We start from the raw sequence: 26,684 nt of genomic DNA on the forward strand, positions 1-26,684 counted from the left end.
TGGTTGATGCACCACTTAACTTGAGTGTTCGTTGATTATATAAAATAACCGAAGCTTTATATCTCACCATGAAAGTTTATTTACAATCATGTACAAAATTTTGTTTTACACTTATTGAGTAAAAGCTCGATCGGTTACAAGCATGCTTCGGTACAGAACATCCACTCGTCGTGTGTAGCGTAGCCGAAAGAGAGAAAAAAAATATGGCGGATGGCCTGCACATGTTTTTATAGCGCCACCTGGATTTTCAGATGCAGCGCTAGGTTACAATTATATTGGCCCGCCTAAAGTTTTCTTCTTTTCCTTTGGCCCGCTCTTTAAAAAGTTTGCCCATCACTGCCTTAGGGGATCGTTACCTGAAGAAGAACCATAATGGTTCAAAAACATTTGTAACTGTTGTAGAGTGTGATGATACGTGCACTGGTAAAAGGTTTATAGATGCGAGTTGGATTCCATACAAGATTTTTACCAGGGCTGCGGAGTCAGTAAAAAAACACTCAACTCCGACTCCAACTCCTGATAATTAATATTTATTTGTATAAAAAAATTAATTTTTAACAAATATTTAATAAGAGGAGAAAGGAGCAATAAAATTCAACATCTACATATCTTTATTCTATAACATTTGTACTTCAATTTCAGCTTTCCAGAAAAGTCAGTCCAACTAAAATGTGAGAGATCTAGTTCCTTGTTCAGAAAATAAAAATATATAAATATATACTCTGATCAATTAGTCTCACTTATTCAGAAAAATAGAGTATTCATTTAGAGCAGGGATAATAAAGAATGATTCAAAAATATTCAAATTCAATTAAGTCAAAACAATTTTACTACTAAACACAAATACTACAAAGAAAATGACATATTTAATAAATTAAATTGTTGCATTTTGTATTTAAAATAAATGAGTTATAACAAAATACAAAAATATTTTTAAAAGTTATTAAATATAAAATAAATTTTCTTTCATTTAAATAAAAAACTAAACTAAATTTGAAATGCTGGAGCCAGAGTCAAGACATTTTTTGTAACTCCAACTCCGCAGCCCTAATTTTTAAACATATTATTGACACAAGTTTGACATTGCATTCTTCCTTTCTTTTTGAAAAACACAGTAGGCAACATTTTTGTAGGCAGTCATATATAAATGCCATCAGTTTGCACTTGTTGGGTAATTCCTCTAAATTGGTTTCTTATGGTTATTGTTGCTTTCTAGCCCAGCTTTTCATCTTTCAGCAACTTGTAAAAAATTCCTTCTTTTACATTTTTTTATTTTCATTCTCTTGCAGAAACTTGTTGAGCCATATTTTATTGGCCAATCACTTTGTGAACTACAATTCACCCAGATTATGACTAACTATTACACATGTATCATTGTAAGTTTTGTAAACAATAACAAAGCCAGTTGAAACTACTGTAGAGGGATGCAACCATAACATTTTCAAGTGGGTTTAGATTTAGAGGAACAACTTTTTTTGCTGTAATTTATAAATTAAGTCAAAATCATTTAAATAAAAAAATGTAATCTTTGAATAAAAAATATATATAAAAAATTTACAAAGTAATGGAAAAAGTATTCTGACTTTCATTTAAAAAAATAAAACATTTAGTTCAGTTAAAATAAATCTTTATGAAGATTTCCAACTCTGTAAAACTAAGGTGGTCATCTGTCTGATTTCTGGGGACAGTTTGTTTTCCCCCCATCTGCAATGCAAGGAAATGTCTGTGAACCTTTTTTATCCCTGGAAAGGAGTGTTGTCCTTGTCCTCGCCTTGTTTCTGTGGATACTGTAATATTGTCACTGCAACCATAGGAAGTGTCCATGTTTCCAATCTTGCTAGGTAATTTATTTATGAAGTAACCAATTTTTTTGAGGAATGCCAAAAAAGAAATTTTAAAATGAGAACAAAAAATACAACTTATAAAGCAGCTAAAGTAAATAGCTTTAAACCTTATTGGAAGAGAGCTTTTCGAATGAGCCAATTAGCATGTCTCCAACCATGCCAACCTGGTACTCACAAGATTTTTCATTTTTCCTAGAAATCCACACAAATACTTCTTAGAACTGGTGTAATCCAATTAGAAAAATGATAGATGACATGCAGAATATTCTAGAAGGAATTAGAGACAAAGAAAATATGTTTCATCAATAATATTAAGAAAAAAGCTAAATATGTTACAGATAGTTTAGTAGCCTAAAAGTATCCAATCAGTTGAAGGCTTATTTTGGAGCAAAATTTGGCACAAAGTAGCCAAACCTGGCAAAGTTGCATGTCTCTGACACAGATAAGGAGCCATCCATAAATTACATAAGGGCAATTTTGGCCATTCTAGACCCCCACCCACCCCTGTGTAAGAAACCATAATATTTACTTTGATCCCCCTTCCATACCTTACATAATATTTAGGCATGATTTCATAGAAAAATTTTAACAAAAAAATTTTTTTATGAAACCCTAAAAATCTTAGGTTCAAAATACATAATTATTAATTAGTTAATTAATATGTACTATTATTTATAAGAGACTTTATGTGAACAAAGTTAAAAATATAAAAATTTAATGAATTCAAATGAACAATTTATTTTAAGAAATTTATTTTTAAATTATTAACAATTTTATTATTATTATTATCATCATTAATCAATATCATAATATTCATTTTTATATTAATTTTAATTTTCACAAAAGAATGCAAAAAACTTTGACAGATTGGCAAGCTAGTGCACGTGTAAACAGAAACGTCATACAAAATAAAACAAGAGAGAATAGAAACCACATTTCGTTGCCATATTAATTACATCTTGGATAAAGTCAATAAAATAAACTACGTGCTGCTAAGGCTACGGTTACTGTGGATGCAAAGTCTGACGAAATCTTGTTCTGACGAGTTCTAACAAGTTTGTCCGAACAAACAAATACCTGTTTTCCAATGAGAGTGTTTACTTTGGCAGCGAATGGCATGTCAAAACATGTATGATGTAGTCAGAACCATTGAAGCGTTCAAACGAGTTTGATTTTTCTGTGCATTCTGATGTTGAATTTTGAGTGTTTTGGTTTTTTCAACAATGATATTGATAAATTGATTAGTCTTGTATTTGAGAATAGGTGTTTGTGGGACATGAAAGAAAAAACTATCACAACAGAGATATTTCTCAGCAGAGATAGCTCTCATTCTGAAATACTCAAAAAACTTTTGTGGGTTGTTCCACAAATCTTGATATAACATTTGGAACTCTCCCTTATTGTCTCTTGTGGAAAATGAGTGGTTAACATGCTGCTTTCCCACCAACTATCAACAATAACTTTCATCGGAATAATAATCAACGGACTTTCAAGAAAATAAAACTCATCAAATTCGTCCATTTTGCTGGGAGGCAGAAACATACTGACTGTCAGAAAACGCGCACAGTGTACCCATCTTGTTCTGACAAGGATTTTGGACATACTTATCAGAACAGAATTTCGTCAGAATTCACATCCACAGTAACCATAGTATAAAATGTGCTAGGTGCACCTGGGGAATAAATCATAAAGCTTGTAAAACTGTATATAATGGGGCAATACAACCAATGCTACTTTACGCAGCCTCTAGCTGGGGTCATGTAACTAGTAAAAATTCATAGCAAGTAAATTACTCTCTCTTCAAAGACAGTTTGCCATCAGAATTTCAAAGTGCTGCAGAACTGTTTCTACTAATGCCTCTGATACTAGCATAGCTCCTTCTTTTGCACTATGTATTGTAAAGAAAGGTTCTAAACTACTACATCAGAACTACAAACATCAAGGCTCAACAACAGTCTCTACTCCTATCTATGGCTGTTCATATGTTACCACATTGCAATTATCCTACTAAATGTGATCATCACCCTGTAAACAAGGTGATGATCCATTTAGTGTACACAGGGTACATTTGGTGTCAACTGCTTCCTCAATGGATAACCATGCAGACATTAATATCTACACAGATGGGTCTAAAAGCTCCCTTCATGTTGGCTCAAGTATCTGTATCTTCCTCCAAACTGACATATTTTGCCCAAAATACGAGGGCTGTTCGAAAAGTTCGCGGCCTTGCCTATATGCGGCGCTGCGATCAATTTAATTTTTGGCGGGAATAATTCAGTCATCCTTGCTAAAGATACGATACCAATTTCCGCTTGATTTGTCGTAAAGTTTTGCCACGACAGCTTAGCAGATAGTCAATGTGCACATGCTTTGTCAAAAATGGAGAAGACGGAGACTCGTGCGGTCATAAAATACCTGACGAAAAAAGGGTTGACCGCATCTTAAATCAAAGCTGACATGGATAAAGTTTTGGGATAGTCTGCTCCTTCGTACACCAATGTGAAAAAATGGACAGCCCTTTTTAAATCTGGCAGAGAGAGTGTGAAACATGACCCTCGCAGCAGACGGCCGTCAACTGCTGTCACTGAAAAAAATATCGACAAAGTTTACGATTTGGTGTTAGCAGATCGCCGTTTGAAAACGCGTGAGATAGCTGAGACAACAGGCATCTCTGTCGACCGAGTGCACCACATCCTAACCGAAAATTTGGGTATGACGAAGGTCTCAGCAAGTTGGGTGCCGCATCTGCTGACCGCTGAGCAAAGACATGTTCGCACTTTGATGTCAAAGGAGTGTTTGGACTTCTACAAGAAAAACCCACGGGATTTCTTGCGTCAGTTTGTGACTACTGACGAAACGTGGATCCATTACTACACTTTTGAAACAAAAGAACAGTCGAAGCAATGGAAACACCACAGTTCGCCACCACCAAAGAAGACAAAAAAAAAACAGTTCCATCAGCGGGGAAAGTGATATCCTCGGTTTTTTTGGGATGCTAAAGGCATCATTTTTATTGACTACCTAGAAAGAGGAAAGACCATCAATGCTGTCTATTACTGTATACTTTTGGAAAAACTGAAAAAAGAAATCGAAGAAAAGAGGCCACACTTGAAGAAGAAGGTTCTGTTTCACCACGATAATGCCAGAATCACTGAACAAAAGATAAACGAACTTAGCTTCCAATTAGTTCCACATCCACTGTACTCACCTGATTTGGCCCCCAGTGACTTCCACCTTTTTCCAAATTTAAAATAATTCTTGGTTGGAAAGAGATTCCACTCAAATGACAAAGTCATCTCTGAAGTGAACGAGTATTTTGCACACCTTGACAAATCAACCTATTGTGATGGCATAAAAAAGCTAGAACATCGCTGGAATAAGTGCATTGCTAACAAAGGAAACTATATTGAAAAATAAAAAAGTTTTAACATTATTTTGTTTGTTGTTCTATTTGAGGCCGCGAACTTTCCGAACAGCCCTCGTATGTTAGAAGGTACAGATACTTCCCACATACCTCCATCTATCAAACAGAAGAAGATGCTGACTACCAAGCTGTTCAGTGGGCCACATCACTACCAAACAAAACTCTGTCTATCAACATTTACAGTGATTCTCAGTCTGCCCTAAAAGCTCTATTAAATCCCAATTGCAATAGCAATAAAATCACATATGTCCAGCACCATATTAAAAATCTTGTAAATAAGATAACTTTTATATATTTTCCTGGCCATACTGGCATACTTAGAAATGAAAAAGCCGACTTTGAGGCTAAGTCAGCTGCAAAGGACACTGATTTGGATTACACTCACATCCCTCTTTCATGTAGCAGCCTTAAAAATTATATTCATGACAATGCTATGCAAAAGTGGAATCAACAATGGTTGAGCAGTAAAACAGGTAGAATAAAAAGACTTTATTTTCCTAGTGTCGAATGCAGGTTCTCATCACCACTTAGAGATTTAACATTTGCCATATCATTGTCCAATTTACGATCAACATACACTTATTCCAAAATTAGAAATCTTTATGCTTGGTTTCAGGTGGCCATGCCCACTCAGTAAGCTTGTTCAGAAACCACTATTTTATGCTTTTTACAATTATGTTCAAAAAACATGAAAGAAAAGACTATTTATAATTTCTAATATCTAGTTTTACATTTTAGTTTTCATGAAAAGCCGAATATTAATTTTATGTTTACTTTGTATCATGTATTTTGGTTTATGTTATACACTAAGAATACAAAAGAATGATGCACTTATCCTAATAAAAAAAAAGAGAGAGAAACCACCACACAGCCTTTCTCCCATGATAAAAAATATGTAGAGCATGAGTCTGCTAACGTTATTATTCTATCACGTCACATGAGATGGTGTTAGTACAATGAGTGTTTTTAATAAAAACGGCCAAATTGAAGCCAAATTCAAAGCTTCACCACTCAACGAGATCAAAAAATAAAAATAAGAATATTACCTAAGATGAGATCTATTACCCCCTATCCCTGAGTAAGAAACCGTAAGAAATCCTTGACCCCCACCCACCCCAAAATACTTTACGTAATTTATGGACGGCCCCTAACTGTCAAAACCAGAATTCTTCAAAACTGTTTGAAGAACATGTCTGTAGTTGCAAATGGCAGTCCTGTCAGTATTTTGGTGGTACTGTAATTGACCATGGTGCCGATCTGAACTAGAAAGTAACATTTACCTTCTGGATCAGATCGACACCATGATCATAAATTCAATGATCTGTTACTGGGAGGAGTGATTTGCTGCTGTCCTGTCTCTGCTGTTCCTTCCCCCATGTGTGTGTTCTGCCACTACTCAATGAAGTGATTGATGAAATAGGTGTTATATCTGATGAGTCTTTCTTCAGTTTTGGATGAGTGTGTCTGACTGTGAGGTCTCTCCTTATGTTTCACTTTCTGGCACATTTTTTGTTACAATGTGTTGGCATGATTGGGACTTCAAAGAATTGGAAGTGTTACTTGAATAAACAACTGCTAAAAAGTTATGCATATTTGCATCCAACAAGAATTAACTAGAGTACTGTTTGATGTACTGTATGTGATAGCTCTTTCTCCAAACAGCCATAAAAGAACAAAATAAAATGGAAAAGCACAAAAGAGAGTCGTGAAACAGTAAAAGTAATCCTCGATCTGTCACAGGCTGTTTATGCAAGGTTCAACCTTCAGATGATGAAGTTTGATTTGTAGTGCTCAAAGGTATATTTGCCTTCCAAACTGAATGTCATAATCACAGCTTTCACTCAATGGATTGTACAAGTCATCTCTTACAGAAATTTGGGAGCAAAAATTTTCATATGCAAGAATGAAATGTGAAGCAATCATAACATATGTGTTTGCTCCATGGGCAAAAAATGAACTTATATTAGACTTAAAGAATATACAATTTGTGAGTGTCAACCCATAAGAGTATGAAATTACTTCATGTTCTGGTATTCACGCTTAAAAACGCAACTACATTTAAAGTTGCTTGAGTTTGTTGATGTACCTGGAGAAACTGCAGCAATTTCTGATGAGCCTAAGAAAATATGGACTAAACAAAAAAATTATCACATTATCTGCTGATAATACTAACACAAATTTCAGTAGCTTGCACAGAAGAGGAAAATAATGTCTTTACTAAAGTCAAAACTAGTTTGCTTTGCAAGATTTTTGCACTGGACTGACAGTTGTGCAGAATGTTGTGCATCACTGTGGGAATCCAATAGCAGCCATCTTGCTTACAAGCTAACAAGTTAAGTTATAGGCATGGCAATTGGTGCCTGTAACAAATAAATGCTTCAACTTCCACTGACCAAAAACAGTATTTACCTTGAACCAGTATTACAGCCTATTCTCCATCTTCTGTGTCAGTCAAGGCTCGCTATCCCTTACCTTGACCAATGCTCTGCATATAGTTGTGCACTTTGGTGCCTGCTATTGCTCATACCTAAGCATCTGTGTGGGGTAACACCCACACCCGTAAAATTATATCATTAAGTACTCCACAAAAGTGGAGTGGGTTACTCAAACTCAGCAAAGTCGCATGGGCTAAATAGTTAAACAATAATTTTAGCGAAGCACATTGTGACAACCAATTGTGTGCAGCTGATATAGGGAGGCTATATCTCATAAAGGGTCATATGTAGAGATATAGTTCCTTTCACTTTTTTGCTCTTATGGGCATGCATTATGGCTGTTTTAAGGTCCCAACAGTATCACATCTGCAATTGTACCCAGTTTAGAATGTTCAGTTTGCTGTCATTTATCCTGTCTGCAGTTCTGCACCCATCTTGCTTCTCTTTGTTATCTGCAAGGGATCTAAATAATCTAACATCTGAAGAATTACTTTTACAATTTGGTGCCACACAATAATCCATTCTTTCACTTTTTGAGAACTTAAATATAGCCAACTCACACAGAAACCTCGTGTAGGAAATACTCTATCAATAAGCCCCAAAATAACTACTGCTGCGAAGAATCAAGGGATTGCATCCGGATCCATTAATTGTAACCAGGAATTGTGACCAGACCTTGCTTTTGAAAATCCATAAATAAATATTTTATATTACTAGAAAAAAGACAAAATGCAGAAATTAAACATATAATTGTAGTGTTTGTTGATGTAATACCAATAGTTTCACCATTTTAGAATAAAAACAGGCATATACGAAACCATGTAATGTAACTTGTTTCTTTTTTTTACAGCAAATAAAAAAAAGAAACAAGTTACATTATGATTATCCCTCTGGAATGTATAACTTTATAAACTGGCATGCTGGCATTTCCCAAAATAAACCAGCATTCTGGTTTTACCATACAGAAATATCTGATTTCATTATCTCCCCAGATAAACCAACGTGCCAGACAATCTGCAAAAATATGATAGCAGTTTATTGACCTTAAAAGTGGGGGATGCGGCTGAATCTATTACTTTCCCTGGAGAGAATAAACAAAGCTTTACTAACCTGATCTTAAAAGATAATACCGTCCTGTAAAATTTAAAACAAACCCAATGTCAATCCGTGTAACTTGAGAAAATTTATGGGGAGTTGAAATTTGATATGTTTATTTTTTGCATTTACAGAACAAATTACAAAAAAATAAACATAAAAAACTAATTTTTTCAATCTACAAGTATTTTATATTATTAGATAGTAGAGAAAATGCAGAAATTGAAGATATAATCATAATATCAAAAGTGCTCAGCAATTAAATAAAGAGAAACAAAACACCTTTTTTTGCGAAGAAATAAATATAATTGTAAAAAACAAACGTTTTCAGCCCAATTAATAGGCCATCTTCAGGTCGAAAACGAAAATGGAACGTAAATGTTCCATGAATAGAACATAAAAATTTTAAATCAAAAATTTTTTACAAGAGAAAAACAACGAAAGAATATATAAAAATTAAAATAAAACAAATAATAAAACAAAAATAACATAAATCTTCAATGTACTAATTCTGGTCCAAGTTTCTAGTAAATTTCTTAATTAACCAAGTACTTCCATGCCAAATCATAGTTTATAATGCAATGCTTGTTTTTTTTACAATTTAAAAATAAATTAATGGCATCTGTCATATGACTCACAAATAAACTCATTCATTGATGGAACACATGCAACAAATGATCAATAAAAACACCATCCACACTGGCATTACAATTAAATCACAAAGTTTCTAAAAATTGTAAAAAGCCATTTAGTAATTGGAGTTGACAGAGCTACCTCCAACAGAGAGCAAGAAAATAAAACATATTTTTTGTAAAAAATTTTTTTGAGTCTGAAATAATAAAAAATTCAGTTAAGAGTTGCTTAACTTTCCTGGCAACATTTAAAAGTGTGTGGGGTACCATCTCTGTTATACATAAGAGATAAAAAAATAAAAATAAGGACCAATGCTGGAATACTGAACCATATGCTTTGTAGAAATATGTAAATTGTAAGGATTTGTGTGATAGTTTATCAGATGCAAGAATTACAAGATTATATATTATTACTAGCAGATGTGCCCAGCGTTGCCTAGGTAAAAAATAACAACAAAGGTTAAGATTATTAGATTATTTCATATTTTTATATATTTTAATCATATATTTAAAATCTGCACCCTTGGAAACCAGTTAAAACATATTTTATGCTCACTGGTAACTGTATTATACAATTTTCCTATTCGAATGCCATCATACTGCTGGTCCAATAGAAAAGAAACTGATGCAGGAAGAAGTCGAAGTAATTCGACCAAAAGTAGTCGTTGACCTCCTCCCAAAAGAGACAATGTTTAACGACTATTAATTAATACCAGTCTACTATTAATAATTGAAAAGTGATCTGTGTTGGATAGGTTGTGATGGCCATGCACATGATCAGAGTTGTTAACCTTAATGTCCAAAAGACTTCATACAATTTGTTTAAATAAAAAAAAAATTGTGTAAAAATGTGATAATAATTACCTTTGTGTGATGATAAAGTATTTAAATTTTTGCAACAAACTATACAAACTACATGGGAAGTATGTTCTTGTAAATATTGCATTTATAGAAAAATTACCAGGCTGCAATTTGAAAAAATTGTAAACCTATAAATTCTGATGTCCCTTGTCTATCTGTGGGTCTGTCTGTTTTTACTTAATTAATCTTAAGAAAGGTGTTAGATAGGCACTATGTGTAAACCATAAAACCATATGGAGATAGAAATTAATTGATTTAGAGAAATCCAATAGATATTTTGGTTTGGTATGCACTACATTACCTAAGTTAGGGGTATATAAATGTAACTGATGAGTTTCGTAGCAACTACTCAAAAGAATCTAGGCATGTATAGCGAACAAACGTCCAAACATCCAAACAAACATTCTCATTTATATATATAGTTAATTAAATTAGTAATCTAGATATAGCCTGATAAATCCAATAATTAGATATTTGGTTTATATCAGATATTTGCTTATGTTTATAAATATATTTTTCTCTTTCTACTGATATTTTCTTCCATATTTTCTTTAAATATGACCATAAATGAATCAAATAAAAGCAGCACTAACTAATATTGTTTGCTATAATGCCAGAAGTATTATTGAAAAATCATCTATGCAAATAAACAAAGGAATGAGAAATAGCTTATAAACAGGTTTAAAATGAATATTTTAAAAATGAGTATAATGTAAAACAGTCATTATTACAAGAAACTTGTATGTGTTCTTTTATTCTTATGAAAAGCTTTCATTTAATGCTTGAACAATAAAAATTAGGATTTTTCTTGTAATATTATAAAATAATATTTCATTACTTTTCATTTTGTTAGATGTCTTGATAATAAGTTTCTAAGCATATGCTTGCAAAATATTAAGGGTAATTCATTTTAGGATCTAACATAGCTTTGAAAATATAAACCATTTCAAAACATTTCTAACAATGTACAATAAAAAAATATAATTAAAAAAACGTTTAAAACATTTGAATGTATGTAGTACATCTTTATTGTCATATTTGAAACTTAGGCTTTTAAAGTTTAAAACTTTATATTTAACATCAAAAAGAGAAAAGAGTGTAAATGAACAAGTATACAGTGGTTCCTTGTACTTCAAACAACTCTAACTTTGAACACTTCAGAATTTGAATGCTAAATTTGACTAAAATTTGCTTTGAAGTTAAAACAATGCTTCAAACTGTGAACTGCATGCACAGTGAAAAATTCTGCTCAAAGTGTATCAATCTGCTGTTACCCAATTCATCACTCACTCTCATTCTTTCATTAGGCTCATATGTTTTTGGTGCCTTTTTCACTTTACTTTTGGTGGTTAGTTATATATATTATGTTATTCATCAATCCTTAACTATTTTTTACTGCAATTTTTCTTTGTGAACAGCTTTTTGGTTTCCTGTACCTTCTGTATCCTTTAGTTTAAAATTTCCTAAAGGAAATAATTTTTTAAATCACATTTGAAATCTAGAAGCATCTTTCCCATACATATTACATTAATTAATTATTTTACTGTTTGTATGGAATTATATCCTTTCAGAAACTCACACAGCATAATATGCCTGATTTATATGAAGACATTTCAAATTAATTTTACTCAAACAAAATGTAAAGTTCAAAATAAGCTTCTAAGCAAAGAATACAATCCCACATTAGCAAAATTATGTTAAACTGTTATAATTAAATCACACATCTATGTTAAGTAATGGCAGCTGTTAAAAATATGCAAAAACTTTCTGTTCAACCCAATATATGTTTATTTGTTTGTTTATTAAGTTATGGCAATGCAACACTTGGGTCATCTGCCTAGTGGAGGATGCCTTTTAACGAGGTCTTTTTAAGGGTAACTGGCCTGTATTCAGGTGTTACAGATGTGGAGAAAACTCAGAAAACTCCATGTGGCCAGCCAGTCTTGGCAAGGAGCGAACACATGACCAAAACTCCCAGTGTTCAGGAAATGGAACCGCTTGGCATCTGGTGGGCCTTGGCCCAATATAACTTTCACTTATATAACTGTAGCACCTGAGAAGTGTGTGGAGGTGACAAAGTCTAAGAGGAAGGTTGTAGTATTGACGATTATGATGAAAGAGGAACTTATACCCAAGCATAAAAGCAGTACATGCATTTTTGAAGGCCATGTTTACAATACTGAAGTCAATGGTTTGTGACCAGTAAAAGCTATTTACTGTTATATAGTATTATATACTGTAGTATATATGTATTTTATTTATTGTTTTCACTGTTAGAGCATTCACTTGTGTTATTTTTACATTAAATTATGTGTATTTGCTGTTTTATGTTTATCAAAATGTTGTTGTTTAGGATCTGGAAATGGATTAATTTCCATTATTTCTAAGGGAAAAATTAATTCAGACTTCAAACAGTTTAGAGTTTGAATGGTCTTCTGTAGTGAATTATTAATAAATTCACAGTACAAGGCATCACTTATTAACTATTAGAATTCATAAAGTTTTCACATTATTAACATATCATTTTGTATTGTTTTTGTGTACTTGAATAGTGTCCTTGAAGTAAATAATTAAAATATTGTTAGAGGTTTCTATATGTTTTTGAAAATACTGAGAAATATTCAATTATTCAAAAATATATATTTGGCAACAAATAAGAATAAAATATATAAATTTATGTACTGGTACATACTCAGTAAGATCAGCTACATTTTCTTTCAATTTGTAAGATATGTTTAGAATGACATTTTGTAATATCAATGATTCTGATGAAAGTAAAGATTTTTCATTTTTATAGTTCTGAAATAAAAATAAATCATCATCATTACATTAGTAAAAATACATAAGCAAATTAAATCTGTAAGACTATTTCAATATAAACAAATCTACTGTTAAATTTTTTACCCATGGTAAAAATTGACATTATTAAACATTTAGCAACTATAAAACATAAGAGATATTTAAGTGCTGTAAGCATTCTTATATTTATTTCTAATTTTCTATATATATGTTATATAAAAACTTTTCACTTGACTGTTAATAATCTATAAATCTAATTAAATTTATAAAATATACCACTTCTTCCAGTTCTTGTTTTAAATTTTGAAGTTTGCAATTGTTGAGAGTTGGAATGTCTAGATCCAATAAATGTAAATTTACAAAATTTAATGGTTTATAATCTACATCTGATACACTGTCGTTATCCAAGTCTTTAGTTTCTTCACTAATTTGGCTGTAAGAAAAAAATTCAAATTCATTAAAAATCTACATTTTTAATTACTAATATCTGTAATTTTTCCTGTACTTCCCATTTAAAGCATAGGTTCAATTCCCATATATATAATGTTATACACATGTGTATAACATTATATTTTTGAGAACAATGTATCTAAAAATCATTTATAATTTCAATAATTTAATTATTTTTTAAATCTTGAATTCTTTCTTAAAATAAATTTTATACAGAATCTCTCTTAAAAAACAATATTGTAATAAAACTGGTAAAGATATTTAATAAACAAAAAATATTTGGATAAAAACTCCAACAAGGAAATTTTTAAGCAGTTTTTGTAACAATAAATCTCAAAGCTATCAATACAGTATTCACATTTTTCATTTCAATTAATTTGTTATAAGTTATTGTTAACCAGAAAATCAAAATTTATTTTAGAAAATTTTTCAATTTAGAGATAAAGACAAATTCCAATTTTGTGTGTGTCAAATCAGTGGTCTGTTTGCATAGGTATAAAATTCAAAATAACGTAAAATATATCAAATCAAATCAAAATAATACTAACAGAAAAGCCGTCATCTGTGTGTCTGTGTGAATTCCTTATAACTCCTGCAATTTTTGTCAATGGACATAATGAAATTTTGGTCATATCTGTTATATTCTGATGGAAGATATAGGCTACTTATTTTACAGAAATATTAGCTATAAAATAAACATTTTTATCAATTTCAGATTGATGATCACACTTATGTTGCAGTGTTGTTGGTGATGATGTGATGTTCATGCCAGAGAGGAAATTTCCCTTAAATTGAATTTTTACATATTTTGGCAAATGACGTATTTTAAACTTACTTCATTAAATTTAAACTTTAAAAATGATAGCTACATCACATCACTTCTATAACAAATTTTTATAAAAATCTTTCCATAGTGACCACAAGATGTTCCAATTGGAAGTAATGATCTAACGGGACATTATTTAGAAAGTGTTATCATTCATCTAACTTACATACATACAATTCACCTTTTTTTTATCAATGTGGAATTAAAAAGACTCACTAGTTTGTTGGAAAAAATGCCTAAGAGAAAGTATAAAAGTAAAATTGGCTAGGTAAATTCTAGATATAAAAGAATAAGAACAACTGAGACCCCTGAAGGCTGTGAAATTCAATTTCAGCAACATCAAGTAAAATTGGCTTTGTCAAGGGGTGCAGAAACAGCATCACAATGTCAAGCTTGACTTGAAGCTCTTCTCAATTCTTCAATCTCTAGTTTCTCATAAAAAAATATTCTGTCATGCTTGACATGAGAATTTTTAGTAGTTTAATAGTTTGAAATACAAAACCAAATACCAAAATATAGCCTAAAATGTCAAACTAAATAAATGCACGTAGCTGGATGCTTAACTACAATAAATACAAAATACCAAAAAATCCAGCAATATTTATTGAAAACTAATGTTTTTAACTAACTTCAACTAACATTTCAAATTAATGTATTATAACCTGAGAGTGATTACTAAAAGTCAGATTATAATAAAAGAACACAAATTCAATTGTAAATTTCAAACATATTGATTTGTTTGAAAGTATGAAAATTCACTAATAAAAGTTAATAATATTTTAATTTTAATAAAGAATTATTTTCTAATTATTTAAATCAAAAATTCAAAAATTCAAAAATATCAAAAATTAAGAACATTTTTGAAAACAGTGACATAATGAAGAAATCTTAATGAGATGGAGGGATGGTATCATTTAGATTTACAGGCTCATGGACAGACCAAGTTCTAAAGTTATTAGGAGCTAGTACATAAAAAAAGTGCCATGTCACATACCAAACAATTTTAAACTTATTAAATATAATATTTTATGTTTAAAATCAAAACAGAAAGATGATACAGTCTTAGAAGAAATACATATTTGTTAGTTGTATTTAAAATCAAATCACAATAAAAACATTTTTACAGTAAGCACATAAATTTCAATACATAATAAAAGTGTGTGTGTTATTTAATTATCTTAATTTTAAATTTAAAATAAAAACAAAATGAAGCAATGTGCAAAATGTTTGAAGGAATACAATACTCTCTTGGAAGTAAGCATAAAATTACTATGGAGAACTTATACAGGAACACAGTTGATGAATTCATAACAATTCTGTGTTTACTTCCAAAGTCCTAAACAGCGAGAACATAAAGCAATTGAGTACTATATAACAATCTTTTTCATCTAGGCTTCATACTAGCAAAGTTAGCTACAGTAGAACATCGATTATCTGAATCAATTGGGAACTGGGGTTGTTCGGAAAATCGATATTTCGGATAATCGATTATGTATGAAAAAATATATTAATTAACCTATCCCATGTTGAAATTTTTCTCTGTTGCATGTCGCTTCGCGTTGGAATTTTCGTCGATATTAAGCCTAATGAAGACTATTGTATCGTTAAAAATTATTTTTTTTATTTTGTACAAACAAAATAAATATATTGAAAAATATAAAAACAATAAAAAATTATACTTCAGAAGTTAATTTAGTATCAAAAATGTAAAATATTTGATTAGCCAAAGACATAGCCAAAGATTGCAGCGCCACAGCACTGGCGAAAATTTAAATTTGCCGACTGACATTTCAGATAATTGGCTTTCGGATAATCAACACTCTACTGTATTACTTTTTTATAATCACCTCAATCTCCAACTCTCTTTCAATGAACAGCAAAGCTAACCCAGACAATCTATCCTCACCCAATGTAGAACAAAGACAGGATTTTGTGTTTCAGTTGACTAAAGGATCATTTTGCAACTCCACTATTTACTGGTAAAATCAGAAAAATGTGGTACAATGTGGACAGGTTAAAATAAGTGCAACACATTGTTGGCAAACATGAATTTAAGTACATTGTTGAACAAATTTTTTGTAAATATGTAGATAGATTGAAAGCCTTGTCTAGCACTTTAGTCCAGAATATAAGAACTACTAAGAATTCATACGTACTGAGTGTTTCTAGTACAGTAGATCCCCCTATAAGATGGTAGATACGTTCCGTTCTTCATGAATCAATTTTGTAGGAATCATAGTTTACGGACTACGGCTGTTTGAAAGGTTTTCTTTCATAAAATTAATCGATTCTAGACTAATTCGACTCAACATTTCCAAAATACGTATATTTTTTTGAAAATAATCCGTATAAACTACGTTATAAACAAAAAATTGTAGGATTGCTTACCGAGTGTGTACCGTTCGACTACGCCCGTTGCTAAAGCTTGGTTTCGTCGCGGAACAGCGCATCAAACCGCGGCCGCGATTTCTGATATTATTTTTCTGCGAAAACTTCGTTGACCTTTGGAGACATCCTTAATATAAATAATTTTTATGGCCGTTAAATAAGAAATGTTTCTTTCACAAGAAATGTATAAAATTACAGTACTGGACAGACGATAGGTCGCCTAACTCGCCGTAGCGTGACGCTAGACGGCGAAAAATATATATTTAATTATAATAAAGTTACAATAAATTAAGTTAATATATAATTATATATACAGTACCTAATTTATATATAATTAATATATAATTATATGTACAGTACCTAATTTATATATAATTTATATAATACTGTCCAGACGATAGAAATCTCTCCGTAGCGTGGCGCTACGGACGGCGGGAAAGTAGTTCGGCTGCCCGATGACGTTTTACGTATTATAGGAGTTATTTTTACCGTTGTTTACAGATACTGCCACAATTTTTATAGGAATCATAACTATAGGAAACGGTTTTATAGGGGGATCTACTGTATATCCTTTATCTGAGCAAGCTGCTTAGGAGTACAGTTTTTTATCTCACCATCCAGAATTCTTTGAAGAGCAACTACTAGTAATGATAAATTATGCAAAACTGCCTTGAGTGCTGTGTGGACACTCATCTAGTATCACATAGCTTCTTTAGAGTCAGTGCAAAAGATTTGATCTGAATGCATTGTTGTTTTAGTACTGAGATAAACTGACAGAAAAAAAGGTATAGGCACTTTCTGAAGTTCCAAAAAACAACTGGGTTTAAATGTTGGAGCTTACTGCATTAATTAGGATCAAATTTAAATTACTGCACAGCAGTGTGTAGTGCATTCGAAGCAACTTTGCTAATCTTTGTTTGGAGACCATATATTTCATCCAACATGATGCTTACACCATCATAAGACTAATCATAACATATTATTGGCAGTTCTTAGTTTTTGATTTCTAGAAAAAGAATGTTTAAAATATTTTCAGCCCTTGCTTCAGGCTATTTGCTGAATTATATAAATCATTGTATTGCATCACTGTGTATAATTGCATATCACAAGAAAAAAAAATATTCATCAATTCTGCTGATGTCAATAGTAGAATCAATAATTACTGCACCTTGATTTCAGCTATCTTTCATAAAATCTGGGCTGGCAAAGATTGTATAAAATTATTGTGTATATCTGGGCTTAGATATATTGAATTTCAATCACTCAGTAATAAATGTTGTCCCAGTAATGTAACATTTTTGGCACACACCTTAACAAGTTCCAAAAAAATTGCCTTTACTTGTACTTAGCAAACCTAAATCTTGATATTTTCAATAAATATGAAATGCCAATCCTTGTTTTCTCAAATAGAGAACTTCATCTACAATATGTGTTAAAACCAACCATCCTGTATACAAAGCCACCCATAACAGTTCTGTTATTCAGCAAAAAGTAAAATAAGATCTTTCTCCACTTTTTTGTGTTTTTTAACTTTATACAAGTATATACCTTTAACAAAAGTTTCGCAACCAATTTTTGAATCATTTCAACCATCCAAACAATTCACAGGAAGCCAACAAACAAAATAAAGCATAGTGTTTGTCCTTGGTGAGTAAACTAAAACCAGTACCTATCCATTTCACAACCACTTTTAACTTTTTTCTTGTATCAAGTTGCATTGAACTTCATCCAGCTTCATCCTTTGGAAAAATCCAAAATTATCTTTAAGACTTGGCTGACAAGAACCTAACTCAAGTAGAGCACATAGTTTAACTTTGTCATCTTCAACTTTTAGATAATAGTTTGCTAAAGTGGTCATGCCTTCTAGGAGGTCCACTTCCACCACCTGTGCAGTTGCAGCAGCTGAAATGCTGTCACCAGTCCAAAGGCTGAAAGTAGATATTAGCAAGTCTATAGAGAGTTCCACTTCAGGAATAACTACAATGACTTGGATATTGTTTCTATCTCTTGGGCTGTAGGTAGTAATAAATCTTTGGATGGTTCCACCTCTGCAGAGGCGGCGTAAGGCGTGGGCGACATGGGCCATCGCCTATGGCCTCGCTGTCCAAGGGGTCTCGCGCTTCAAAGCTTTATGCATTACATAAAAGCCGTAAACTCAATGAAAAAATTTTACTTGTCATAAAACAATAGATATATTGACATACCAAATTTGTTTTTATTTGTCTAGCAACATTTGCTGGTGTTGGGTTGCTATCGCGGGGAATCCTCGCCAGCCAGAGCTGGGGATTTCCCATTGTGTTTGTTTACGTTACTTTCACGATTCTCAATGGCTAGAAAGCCAATCAAAGTATCGCAGTAAAGTATCCCGTAACTAGTGGAGTTAAAACTCGAATATTAAATATTAATCCCAGGGCATTTTTTACACTTTGTGGTTGTCATAGCTGGAATCTGCTGTTGGTAGACGCAGCTAATTCTTCTGTGGCAGCAAAAACATTTTTTGGTTTTATTCAGAAAATTTATTTGCTATTTTCAAGTTCCAGCAAACGCTGGGAATTAATCAAAGGCAAATTAAAGCTTACTATGAAGCCTTTATCAGACACAAGGTGAGAAAGCAGAATTGAGGCAGTGAAGGCCGTATTATTGCAATTTGATGTTGAATGCATCGAAAGCTTAAAAAATCAGACACACTCAGTGATTGTGATTTGGTTTTAAATGAAATGCTCAGTTTAGAATTTATCATATAATTACATGTATAGTATGAGATATTATCGCATGTTAATATCATAAGCAAATTATGGCAATCTTTACAAGTCCATTTAAGCAATGCTCTTGAACATTTGCGTACATTTTGTGACTGAATCAAAGAATATCGACAAACTGGATTTGAAAAATGCTTGTCTGACACTCGTCAATTTATTGAGAATAGCAGTTATGAACTGCCAAAAGACTTTAAAAACAAAAGGGTAGTTGAAAAGAAAAGGATGTTCGATGATGAAGGTAGCGATCAACCTATACAGTCTCCCAAAAGCAGGTATGAAACAGATTTTGTTAACACCATGATTGATTTTATAATAAGCAATATAGATTCGGGATTTATTTCTTTAAATCAATATTTTGAAAATTTTTGGTTTTCTCTATGATCTAAGCAAGTTGAAAAATATTCCCATAGAGCAAATATTAAAAAACTGTCAAGATTTACATTCAGTCCTGTGAGTGAGTGAGAGCAGTGACTTACAACCTTACGAATTATATGAAGAATTACAAACAATGATCCCAAATTTACCCAACTTCATTAAAGATGTGAAACAGCTGAAGAAATTTACCCAAATATTTACATTGCCATTCGAATTTTGTTAACAATACTGGTAAATACTGTCTACACTGAAAGAAGCTTTTCAATATTAAAACTAATAAAAAATTATTTAAGAAATACAATGGATCAGGAAAGACTTTCAGCTTTGGCAGTTTTATCTATTGAAGCATATATAGCATCTAAGCTGAATTACAATACAATTATTAAGGAGTTCAGTAAGGCTAAAAGCAGGAAATTTCTGTTTCTTTAATTTTTTTTTAACGTTAGTTAAAGAATATAGTTTGCATTTTTAGGAATCAAAATTTGACAGTTTTAACTGATTTTTATTTTATAAAATCTGTCTTCTTGCGCCACCAGAAGGCCTTGCAAAATGTACCTTGCCCACATCAAATTTAGGTCTTGCCCCACCGCTGCACCTCTGGCACATATGTATGTTTGCCAAATGAAAAGTAGGCATCCAATCCAATCTCTGATATTTTGATGATTCTTTTTCTTGATTTGGAACTTTAATCTTCTTTCTGTCCCATCTAGATAGTTTCTTCTTTTTACTGTTTTTTACTATGGCATTCCTTATTAAAAAAAATCTGTAATTGTTTTTCTACACAATCATAACATTAGACATGATATAACATCCTCGTAATAAAATGAAAAATAACAACTTAAACTAAAAGCAACTATAATATAAATAATCATATTCTACATTCATTAATTAATATCATGTTTAAGCTAATAATGTCATTATGTATGAAAATTACCAGTGTAGTTGTGACATTAGAAAGATGAAACTCTATGGAATTGTCCAGCATCAGAGAGGATGTTATGACATTATAGTTTGTTTTGGTTCTCCAGATGCCAGTGGATCAACCAATGCATCACAGGAGATTAAACATAGTTCAAAACACTGGAAGATTGGTCAAACAAAGTAATGACTAGAAAGTTCTTCCAAGTACAAAAGATAAAAAAAAAAAAAACAATAAAAAAATGAGATTCAACTTTTATTGTGTAAGTGAACTAGAATTGAAAAAGCACCACTTTTCAAAAATACGCCTTAGAGGAGTAATCATTCCCCTTGCTCCCGTTAGCGTGCCACTGGAGAAGCTCTGAGGTTTTCCTGGCTAAGAATTTCAGTAAGGATTTCTATTGTCCCTTTTTCTTTCACCTCCAACAATTCATAATATGGTTTCAGAGCATTTGTTACAGGTCTTTGGATAGAATACATGTGTTCCCAGTTAGGATCACTATCAGGAAATTCACAGGCAGTTTGTATTTATGTTAAAGCTTTAAGTGTTTTGTGGTAAGAGTCCAGAATGGTAGCATCTTCTCAACTTACTTTGTACTTTTTTCTGTTCTCTTTAGTAAGTTGTGTTGCAGCTTGGTAGAGCATCTTTCTTTAAAAATATCTCTATGACTTTCTAGCAACTCATTGACATCATCAACATCAAAATTCCCAATTTCAACATTTTAACTATTTCACATACATCATGAGCTCATATCCAGAAAAGTCAAACTGCAAATATCTGCAGTTGTTTTGAAATTATAAATTTTTTTAAACTCTTTCCGCCCTGTGAGCACTAAGAGGGCCTCTTTTAGCAAGCCTATTATGAGTTTTGCCAGACCGACAATGGGCAACTGGGTGGTGAGGGACAGGGCCCAACATATCTGAATGAACCACCCCCAAAAAATTCATGGGGATTATTTGACCCATCTGGATTTGATTCTGGATCCCTCAGAGCGGTAGACTGCCATCTTGACTGCTCGGCTATCCAGCCACAAAACTATAAAATTATTTGAACTGAGAAATTTTATATCAAGAAAAAAAGTAATTTAATTTATAAATAGCTAGCAGATGGGCCCAGCACTGCCTGGACAATGGTAATAACAAAAAACATTAAAATAAAAACAATATTAAAAATTTGGTTATTTTAGCCTGTCATTGTTATGTTTATCATAAAGTCTTACATTATAATAAAAAAAATTTAAAAAAACTGAATAAAAATGACAAAAATCTACTTTAAAAAAGTAAAACAAAATTTATCTCATTTAAATTTGTATAACAAATATAAAAACAAATGAACAATCACATTTTGAGGCAAATAGACCAAATATTCATACTTGGCACACTGAAAATCTTAGTACATGTTTTGTGCTTTCTAAGAACGCAATATTCAGATGCTATGGAACAATGCAATTTCAGTGATCAGATAGACAGGAATTGATGTTTTTCAACAGGAAATAGTCATTGACTTTCGCATACATGAGAAGATAATTCAAGACTGCCAAATTTTTTTCTAATGTTAACTCTAACATACAATTCACAGCCAAATATTAAATGGTTATCAGTCAATCAATCAAATATTTCATTAAAAATGGACCAAATATTTAAACTTGGCACATTTTAAAACCCCTAAAAATATATTTTGTGCTTGCTGATAACTTTTGTATTAAGTAATTTTTCTATACAAACATCATCATTCCATTGGTCAGATAGAAAGGGAGCCTGTTGCAAGTGGGGATTGAAGTTAATTTGACTAAAAATAGTTGTTTACCTCCTCCTGAATGAGAGGATGGTCCCTGAAAACAGGGTCATGTGGCAGATTTTCTCAGTATGATGCAAGTCTTTGAAATGCGGCCCCTTAAATGCTGCTTATGCCCCTTACAGTGCTGCCTGATGCAGCCGCCTCTCTGTATCATAGCACGACATGGCCCTGCTGAAAAGTTTCATGCATTTGCTCAAACCATGTCAAAATATATAAAGAACAAACTAAGAAGCTTTATTCTTTATATATTACATAAAATAACTTTCTATTAATTTTTTTTATTTCAAACTTGAGATTGTATGGCAAATTCCAAATTCTATTTTATAACTACTGATACTACATAACACCCCTTATTATGGCTCCTCCTGCATACTGTATACAAAACTTTTCCATGATCCATGTATACATTTTCCTTGACTACCTTTATAACATTAATAATATTACTTAGTATTTTAATGTGTTCTAATAACTGATGTTTAAATAAATTATCCTCTTTTTTAAGTATTTAACTTTACATCCTTGGGTATTGCAATGTCTTGCCATTGCCGAGTGCACATAATTTTTTGAATAGATTTAATATGTTCATTGATTCTGATTTTTAATTTTATTTTAGTTTTACCTATATAAATGTTAGGGGTTTCATTATAATTACAAGTAAATGTATAAACTAGACCTGTAGTCTTCATAATTTTATTTAATTCTTTACATTTATTTTTGATACTGTATCATCTTTCCTATTTGATTTGTTTGTTGATCACTATGCTAATACCATTATTCTGTAATATTATTCTTATTCTTTCAAATATATTCTTTATATAGAAAAGTTTAACATAAGAATTCAGTTTGTTATTTTTATTTGTCATTTAATTAAAAAAGAGCCCAAGCAGACAATACTTTAAAACAATTTAATTAAGGACAAGAAGCTAACTTTACAATTTTTATTAAGAACTGGTTTAATTTGTAACCATTACATGTATTTGAATTATTTTATTCAAAAATTTTTGTTCTAAAGAATCTTCATTCTAATAAATTGTTCTAAAAATATTCATTTTATTCTGTTATTTGTAAGCTGAAAATTATGACTATGTTCAATTTTTTAAAATAAAAATTTTTAGGCCATCTTTAAATTATAAATTCACTATGTAAAAAAATAGGTTGATTCAAATTTTTCTTAATATAAAAATTTATCCTGTATGTTAAATACTTTTTATGTCAGTCTGTTTATTTATTTTTTTTTTTTGTGTAGATCTGGTTTCAAATTTTGTGTTTCCAAAATGGCAACCCACATGTCGTTATAAGTGAAAATCAGATTAAACATTTGTGTTTGAATAAAAAGTGTAGTTTTCTCAATACATATACACTAACTAAATTGAAGGAAAAAGTATTTACAACACTGTAAAATATATCAATGAACAGAACAGTTTGTATGGATTTTACAATAGTAGCTATTGCAAAACCTGCACAAATGTTTTTAATCACTTAATACTTCAAATACATAATACTTCCATAAATAATAAACTCACCTAAATATTTGTTTTTCTGTTAATATGTTATCAAAATTAAATATTGTTTTTTCAGCTCTTAAATTCTGTAAAACGAAAATAAAATTATAAAATAAAACATTTTAATAAATGCATTAATAAAGTAATATAAACATTAATCATCTAATTAAAAAATAAAGTATAATAAAAAAAACAGTTTATATTTTGAATGAAAATTGTGTAATTTTAAATTTACAAAATTTATATCATGATGGAGAATAGATTATTCTAAGTAAAGATTAACAAGAGATTATTCTAAGTAAAGATTAACAAGAGATTATTCTAAGTAAAGATTAACAAGAGATTATTCTAAGTAAAGATTAACAAGACAGGATAAAATAAACGAAATCATTAGAGATAGATTAAAGAATAAAAGTTTAAAAATTAAAAATATTTTAAACTATTAAAGACAGCAAGTTGCAGAAATAGAGGAAAATTTTGATAAGAGAAAAATTGGTAGATTCAAGTTTTTATGATCATATATATAGGCAGAATGAAAATTAGACATGGATGTAGCAAATAGGATAAATGTAAAGAAAAAGTGGAAACAGACTAATAAATTTCTTTACAATAGGAGAATTAAAATTAGATTAAAAGGGAAATTTTATAAGATAACAGTTTTACCAACTATGGTATTCAGAATTAACATTGAAGTACAGAATAAGTAATTAATTCATATTAATGAATTAATATATGATACATTAAAAGTTTGGTTTATTTTTACTCTAAATTTTATTGTATTAATAGTGCAAATGTTTACAGAAGACTTAGCTTCAAAGTAAGCATCTTCTGCAGCATCCATGCCATTTGTCACGGTATAATGACGACCAGAGCAAAGTGATCAGTGGTTTTAAATAAGTTGGAAATAAAGAAAAAAATATACAGGCAAAAATATTGAAATTTTACAATAATTAAATATAATTTACCCCTTGTGTAATTACTCATTCCCATTGCTCTGGCAGCATTTTAACACCTTGATAGAGGCCACATGTCACACCATGTAACACCACATTATTCAATAGAGTTTTGACCTCATCCCAATTTTAATATGAAGTACCCTTTGTAGCAGCTTTTAGAGGACCAAAACAGTTAGAATATAAGGCTAAAGATAGGGTGAATAGGTGAGTGAATCTAAAGTGAAATTCTTTATCCATTGAAGTACCATTGAACCAATTTAGCAGTATGGCACTGTCACTGTCACTGTCACAAGCAATATTGTACTTTTTTTTTTTTTTTTCACTTTTCCATTTTTTGATGAAGTAGTTAATAAAGTCCTTATGGATTTCAACAGTCATAGTGGTTTTTTCAAGGAGTCACCAAAAAGCAATTCCATGAAAATCTACAGTTATTAAGAGCTTCCTCTTCTTTTGCCAAAAGCCTTCCATGAGTTTTCCATGTAGTGTAGCCAAACTTTGGATGTACGGTACATGAGAATCCACAGCTTGTCAATTAATAGTATATGCTCAAAAAACTTCTTTGTCTTATGAAACCAAAGCAAATTTTTTTGACATGCTGCAATTCAGTTCAATTTCTGATCCACCATCAATTCATATGGATCCCAGGTTTTGTGCACTTCATTCAGACCAAATTTTTCCTTTATTATAAACTGAACAGTTTTGCATGGAATGACAGTTGTTGCCTTGATAGTTGCAGACTCCAGTCTCTAGATTCCCTCAGAAATTCATTGGTCCTTTTGATGCAATTCTCTTCCTGTCAATGGTAACTTCTGTACCTCCTCATGCCTCTTAATTGGGAGTATATTGGAGCAATGGCTCAATTGTTAAACAAGTAGCTTAATTCCTTGGCATAGAAATCACTATTTGACGTCTCCCCAAGAAAATTCAATACTTAATGTATATTTTACTAATTTTCATTTCTGTGGAGTCTATTTGTGTTTTTTAACTGCATAACCTTCATTTGCATGGCAATTGTCCAGTCACATGCAGGATTCTTCATTTTCAAAATATAAGTTCTAATTTGTGTTTTTGAGTGTATTAACCTGACAATGATTACTGAAAACAGCTGAAAATGTTCACTTAATCATTAAGTAAGTTTTCCTTGCTGAATTTTTGGTGTTTTGTCATCTATTCTAATGCTTTTCTTAGGTTTCGATCAATATCAGCTTTATCAGCAATTGATGAGTTGATCAGGATACCAAACTTCACAAAAACCTGTTATTGATAATCATCAATTGAGTTCTGAAGCTCTATAGGATCCATTTTTTTCACTATTTAGATACTTTAAATTAACTAATTTGCATACACTATATGCTATATTTCAAAATGCACACGAAATTTGACTGCTATAATAATAAACGACAGCTAAATGCTGGACATATTGTATTCAATCATCCTACTCAATAGCCTAAACTCCAGAAAAAAATCCTTTACTTATGCAATGTTTGAAAATTCAAATTTTCAAACATCACATTTTTGAATTTTCAAACATTGCAGCTACATTTTCCAATTATACAGCCTGATGATGTCCAATGAAATGTGGACGAAAACATCTGCATAAATAAAAGATTTTTTGCTGGAGT

At 31.3% G+C, this 26,684-nt stretch overlaps 1 protein-coding gene across 1 annotated transcript in view; it reads right to left on the reverse strand.

Moving 5' to 3' along the window:
- LOC111622019 overlaps nucleotides 1-24,183 on the reverse strand; it is a 91,680-nt gene extending 67,497 nt beyond the window's left edge. The window contains exons 1-3 of the mRNA XM_023364319.1: nucleotides 24,128-24,183; nucleotides 13,367-13,523; nucleotides 12,984-13,090 (exon numbers count right to left, since the gene is read on the reverse strand). The gene's annotated coding sequence lies outside the window, so the exon portion shown is untranslated. The remainder of the gene's footprint in view (nucleotides 1-12,983; nucleotides 13,091-13,366; nucleotides 13,524-24,127) is intronic.
- Between the last annotated feature and the right edge of the window lie 2,501 nt (nucleotides 24,184-26,684).

This window comes from Centruroides sculpturatus, unplaced genomic scaffold (assembly GCF_000671375.1).
Source record: "Centruroides sculpturatus isolate CEXI.00-Female unplaced genomic scaffold, Cexi_2.0 scaffold225, whole genome shotgun sequence".
Classification (NCBI taxonomy): domain Eukaryota; kingdom Metazoa; phylum Arthropoda; class Arachnida; order Scorpiones; family Buthidae; genus Centruroides; species Centruroides sculpturatus.